The sequence below is a fragment of the Trichosurus vulpecula genome, chromosome 5 (assembly GCF_011100635.1).
Source record: "Trichosurus vulpecula isolate mTriVul1 chromosome 5, mTriVul1.pri, whole genome shotgun sequence".
Classification (NCBI taxonomy): domain Eukaryota; kingdom Metazoa; phylum Chordata; class Mammalia; order Diprotodontia; family Phalangeridae; genus Trichosurus; species Trichosurus vulpecula.
In genome coordinates this window covers 172,627,285-172,634,040 of record NC_050577.1, presented here as the reverse complement: position 1 = coordinate 172,634,040, position 6,756 = coordinate 172,627,285, and the positions used below count along the sequence as shown (strand labels likewise).

The 6,756-nt window shown below is 38.5% G+C and overlaps 1 pseudogene; it reads left to right on the top strand.

Annotated features, from left to right (window-relative positions):
* The first annotated feature begins 4,375 nt into the window (after nt 1-4,375).
* Nucleotides 4,376-5,178, top strand: LOC118852136 (annotated as a pseudogene).
* The last annotated feature ends 1,578 nt before the right edge of the window (nt 5,179-6,756 follow it).

Here is a 6,756-nt window from a genome sequence, read left to right as displayed (position 1 = left end):
AAGGATTTTGATGACATGTAAAATATCCCAAGAAAGGCAACCAGGGCAGTGAAATGTTTCAAGCCCTATGTTGAAGGAATAAGAGAGGTGTAGACTCCTTGATTAGGAGAAGAATCACCTTTTCACTAGAGACTGAAATAAAAGAGAAAATAAAACATCAATGATAAGGGATTATGAGTTAAACCATAAAGAGAGGGACCTAAACTCATCGTGAATATGCTCCACAGATACCTACAATTCATGTCTAATATCAAACATAATCTTCCCTCTCAAAACTTCTAGTCCCCCTAATTTCTCTATTTCTAGTGAAGGTATCCCTATACTTTTAGTCCCCGAGGCCCAAAGCTAGGAGTTATTTTTTTTATTCTTTCTTCTTCTCTTTTCCCATAGTCAGTTGTGTTGTTTCAGCCACCATGATGTGTTTTATGTGAGTCCTCTTCACTCCTATCGTCTTCACCCTAATTCAGGCTTTCATGGTTTCTCATCTAGATTATTAAAAAAATAGTCTCCTTGGTAGTCTTTATGCTTTTGATCTCTCCTCTCTGCAATCTAGCCTCCACATAGGTGCTCAAGAAGTCTTCCTAATCTGCCATTCCAATCATATTACTCTTCTACTCAAAAAACTTTAGTGGCTCCCCATTGTCTACCAAGGAAATTATAAGTGATCCTGGGACCAAACGCTGTGGACAGTCTGGCTCCAACCACCTGGGCTGCCTTATCTCATAATATTTTTTATGTACTCTATGTTCCAGCCAAACTGGGCTACTATCTGCCTCCTATTGTCTTCTAGCACTCTCCTGTCTTTGTCTTTGCTTACATCCTTTGTGAGAAAAATAGGTTCTTCTCTTATCCCCACATGACTGAAAATTCCTCCTTTTCTTGTGACTTAACCCCTAGACCACCTCCCAACCCCCCAGGGCGGGGGAACCAAAACAAAACCAAAGGAAAAAAAAACCTACTCTCCTCACTTTTCTCACAGTTCTTTGCCAAACCTCTCCTTTACACATATATTACTTGCCTTTAAATCATAATTAGCTAACTGGCCTCTCTCCCCCATTAGATTCTAAATTCCATCAGATCAGGACCTGTGTCATATATATCTGCATATTTCCCCAGGGTTTTCTAAATACTTTAAACACAGTAGATGCTTAATAAATATATGTTGAATTTAATGTTAGTATTTTAAGGGAGAGTATATCATCCGCAAAGTGCTAGTTCTAAATCGGACTGCCTAGACATTGGCTCCCACATGATATACTTGACTGGCATGAAATAAAGACAGTAAGATTAGCCCATTAGATGATATCTTGTCCCTGTCTTTGAGAGTATTTCTTCATTTGCTTGCTTGGTATGCAAGCTATGTCTGATTGACAGCTGTCAGCTGACAATAAGCTGTTAAATATTTCAAGGTAAGTAACAAATCTGACATCTGACTTGGGCCAAAGAGCAGACTGCTTGGAGACATGGTGGTTAGTAGGTTGTGGACCAGGAAGACCAGAGAGAGGAGGGGGTCTAGAAGGAAGCTTAGGGATTGGGGCTCATAAGTATCAATAACAGCTCTGACCCGCTTTCCTCTCTGGCTTTTGGAAAAGTCACACATTTAACCTCTCCCTTGGTGTTCCCATTTACAGAAAATGCATATTGAACTATACTTCATTGAGGTGCTGTGAGGATTAGTTAGCTGATGTTTGAAATGTGCTGTATAAACGTTAAGTCTTATAACCTTATCTAGCAGTCTTAGATTGTCATAATAAATTGACTGGAACAGGGACATGTAACTGAAAATAGCCTCACATTCTGACAAGTCAACAGTTTTTAGCTGAGACAAATTATATGACCCTGTGACCTAAAAAAATAAACATGAATAACCCATAGACTAGGGCAAGTCTGACACTGGAACAATTCAAAAGCAAATCTAAAAAAAAAGTATACACTGCATATTGCGGCTTTTACTTTAGGGAAAAGTTGATTTCTCCCACTGAAGGAGGAATGTTTAATGTCTAAAGAATTCATTCTGCAAATATCCTTGCAAATTCACTTGTTTAATGAAATTGAAACATTTCTACCTAAAATTTAAAAATCTATCATATTAATTTCTAAATATTAAATAATATATTTATTTATTAAATAGGTATATTCATTTATGTATTTATATATGTATACACAATTGATATAACATGCATATATATGTGTCTATAAGTATACACGTATACATACATGTAGACATGTTTGTGCGTACACAGAAACACATATATAATGTTTGTATGGTTTGAGAAAATGTATATAATGATTTGCATATCTTAAAGCACTATAGAAATGTCAATTATTATTAATACCTTTGCTGCTGCTGGTACTGCCATTAGTCCTACTAGACCTCCTGCTAGTATAACTACCTAGTACTTCGATTCAGAGTCCATGCCATGAGGCTGTCATAGAGATAATTGTTTTTGCTATCACTTGCCTACTCAGTTCTACTATAGAGCAAATAAAGGTCCAAGGTCACTCTCTATATGAATATATATTTAACTCTTTTCTTTTTATGAATATGTCAATATCAAGAGATTTGTTGCTATAGAATCACCAGAGGCACCAATTTTAAAAAGAAAGTATTGAGAAAGAGATGCCTTAAGTGAAACAGGGCATTAATGCCACAAACAAGACAGAACAACATGGCTAGCATCTTTGGTAAGTAGAAGGGAGAGTCATTTATATGGTATAATATGAAATATTCCAAGTGGACTCTGCTGTACCCATGCCCTCTCCCTTATCCACAGTGGCAAAGATCTAAAATCCTGCCATTTGGGATTCTATGTGCCATTTGGGATTCCGAATGTGTTCAAGAGGTGCTTAATGGTAAAATATCAGATTTTTCCCATTGACATTTTCACTAGTTAGTACGTTTTGAGTTACCATAAGACAATATCAGCATAACTCTTTCTGCTTTTTACACACAACCTTTTTGTAGTAACAAATTCAAGTCCCTGTTATATAACACAATACCCTTTTGGCAATAGCAATGAGCTTGACTGTAGTGCTGGAAAATGGGCAGGCAAGGTAACTCTGTACATGTAAATACTTTGAAAAGCAATTGCTAACAACCTCTACCCTGAAACCCAAGCAGGACTGTGTTAAACTAGGTCACCATTAAAATGGGAATAATAATTCCTGCTCAGTGGTATTTGGACAATCAAATGAGATCATAGGATCACGGATTTAGAGGAAAATGAGAATGAAAATAGAGTGAAGCAAAATTTGTAAATACTTATGCTTTTTGGGGGGTAGACATAGCTACACTTTATGATAAATTGACAGTCAAACACCAAAATCAGGAGAAGCAAAATAAAGACTGGGCATCTCAGAATTGGTTGAACAAAGTAAGCTTAATTTTATATGATGGGAAATATATTTAGCAGACATTAACTCTGATTTCCAACATCACTCTTTGCGAGGATCATTTGAAGGACCTGGAAATTTTTTTTTACCTGAAAGAGAGTGACTTAATGGACATGGAATAACTATCTTCACATATTTGCAGAGTTATTAAGTTAAAGAGGGGTCAGACTTGTTCTGTCTGATTCCAGAAAACAACACAAATTGACTGAGTTAGACAGATAGTAAAGTAAAATAAAAAACTTAAAAATTACAGCATCCAACAACAGAAAGTCCCAGCTTCATAAGTAGCAATGAAAACAAACATGAAGTCTGATATTAGTATAGCCCTCTAAGGTTTTTCAAACACTTCAAATTTATTATCGTATTTGGGTATCAACAACCTTCCTTGAGATAAGTATTTCACATGTCAGCACACCATTTTACAAATGAGGAAACTGAGGCTTAATAAATTAAGTGATTCAACACGACTAATGTTTAATATGATTGACATGTATAGCCTATATCAGATTGCTTGCCATCTTGGGGAGGGAGGAAGGGGGGGAGAAGGGAGGGGAGGCAAGGAGTGAGAGGAAATTTTGGAACTCAAAATCTTATAAAAGTGAATGCTGAAAACTAAAAAAATAAATATTTTTTTTACATAGGTTATTCTCTCATGGCCATGCAGCCAATGAACAATGGCAATGGATGGTGAAACACCTTTTGTGGACTCCAAGTACAACCTAGAGAGCACACAGTGTCAGTTCCCCATCACTGAAAGAGAGGCTAGATAATTGCTTGTTAAGAATATTATGGAAGTAATTCATGCTTCAGAATTTGAAGAAGATCAATTATGAAGTTTCTTCCAACTTTCTGATTTTAAGATGAATGAATTGATCAGCAAGCATTTATGAAATATATACTATATGTCTTTCTGTTCCGCTTCCCACTGGATTGGCTTTGGGACTAAGATTCCCTTGCTCCCCCCTCTTCTCACAGAGTGAAGATGGCCAGCAGCATCCTGGTGCATGAGAAGATCTGGTTTGACAAATTTAAATACGCTGATGCAGAGAGAAAGCTCTATGAGCAGATCAGTGGTCCTGTGCCGGTTGCCTCCCAACAGGAGAACGGCACCCGTGTGATCCTCTGGGGCATTGCCAGAACCAGCAAGAATATCCTGAAATCATGGGCCAGAAGTGCAAACACCAGCTCTTCTAGTGGTCCCAATGGGGACCCTAGTGAGCTGGTCACTAGAATTTCCAATGTAAAGGCAGAGAAGCAGAGCCTTCAGAGTGTGATTCAGGACCTACAGCTCACCATCTCCAAGCTCAAAATCAAGCTGGAGAAATGCTCCCACTCCCACTGCTTTCTAGCTCCTCAGACTCAGCATGTATCTCCTATGTAGAAGGCGGAGCTACCCACCACATCACTCCCTAAGAAGGCAGCCATTCCAGCAGAGCATGATGAGGAAGATGATGATATTGACTTGTTTGGTAGTGATGAGGAAAAAGACAAAGGAAGCAGCCCAACTTCAGGAGGAACCAGTATGCAGAGAAGGCCAAGAAGCCAGGGCTCATTGCAAAGTCTTCCATCCTCCTAGATGTCGTCCAGTATGTCCACTCCATACAGCTGGATGGACTGGTCTGGGGAGGCTCCAAGCTGGTGCCTGTGGGGTATGGCATTAAGAAGCTGCAGATCCAGTGTGTGGTAGAAGATGATAAGGCGGGCACAGACATCCTGGAGGAGGAGATCACCAAGTTCTAAGATTATGTGCAGATTGTTGACATTGCTGCTTTCAACAAGATCTAAAATGCCCCTGAATGTGTGTGAATCTGTGACCAAAATAAAGGCTGAGATTTGAAAAAAAGAAAGAAAAAGAAAAAGAAAGAATGAAAGAAGGAAAGAAAGAAAGAACTACAATATACCCAGCAATGTGCAAAGAACTTGGAATAAAAAGACAAAAGTGACACATTCCCTACCCTCTAGGAGCTGCTATTCCAGTAGGAGAGGCCATATGTACATATATCAGTATATACAGACTATATGCACCAATAGTAGTGGAATCATATCTGTGGATGAACAATTAGGCCATTATTACTGCTGTAGCAGGGGAATGATTAATAAGAAAATTATAAAAGTAGAGAGAGGGGGCTCTTAGAACTTTAAAAGCTAGAGGAGTGTGTATTTGATCCTAGAGATAATTAGGAGCCACTGGAGTTTACTGAGTGAGGCATGTTGTGGTTAAATATGCAATTTGGAAAAATCCCTTTTTGCAACTGTAGAGAGAACAGATTAGAATAAAGAGAAGGCTGGAGTAGAGAGAGCAAACAGTCTACTCTGATAATCCAGGCAAAAAGTGATGTGGGACTTAATTGGGGGTGAGGTGGTGATGGTAGTGGGGTGGTAGTAGTGGTAGTGGTAACTGTCTGAGAAGAGAGAAAAAATTGGAGAGATATGGAAATAGAAAGGATATAACAGTGGATTGTATATGTAGGGTAAGACAGAATGGGGAATTGAGGATGATAGAAAGGTTTTGAGCCTCAGTGACAGGTTACCCCGGCATAGTCCAACCTCATGGCCTTGTCTCACTTAAATTCCATAACATTTACCGGAGGACTGTCTTCGATATACCTAAAAAGGCATCATAGCAGCAAGTTTATTAGCCTGGTAGTTAGTGGTGATGGGGAAAATTAACTCATTTGATGGTCAGGTTTGTCCCCCCCCCAATTCTCAGGTTATATATTTAGTACCTGTAGCATGTACATTCATCGATTCATTGAGTTATCCAGCATATGCCTCTGAGCCATCCAACTACATGGAAGAGGAGGGAAAGGTTGAAAAAAGATGGAACATTTAAGGCCAAATTATACTGTACAGTTTAGAGACACAGGATTTCTCCTGATAAATCTTATGAGCAGTGGAATAAAACCACATTTAGTCAGGTTAGGAGAAAAACAAAGTAAGTGATGTTATTCTCTGTAATAGTGGGGAAAACCACATGAGATTGGGTAACTATAATAATTAATAAATGAGATGAAGCAAAATACTCTAGAAGTACAATAGCAAGTCTTCCTGGATTAGCAGGGGAACTGCCCTAACTGACCTGGCATACATTCTCCAGCTCTGATTTCCCTTTTCTATGTTTGTACCATCTGGTGTAAAATGCATTCTCTACTGCTCTTCATCAGAGATGTGCAAATATATTTGAATGGACTTGGATATTGCACTGAGATGGAAACACACTGAAATTACACTTAATTTCTATATACAACAAGATAAAAATGGCCTCGATATAGGCCTCGATATTTGAGCACTAAATATCACTCTAGGATCAAACTGTGATATTCGTGTTCTTGCATGCACATGATTATATATTTTCATTGACCC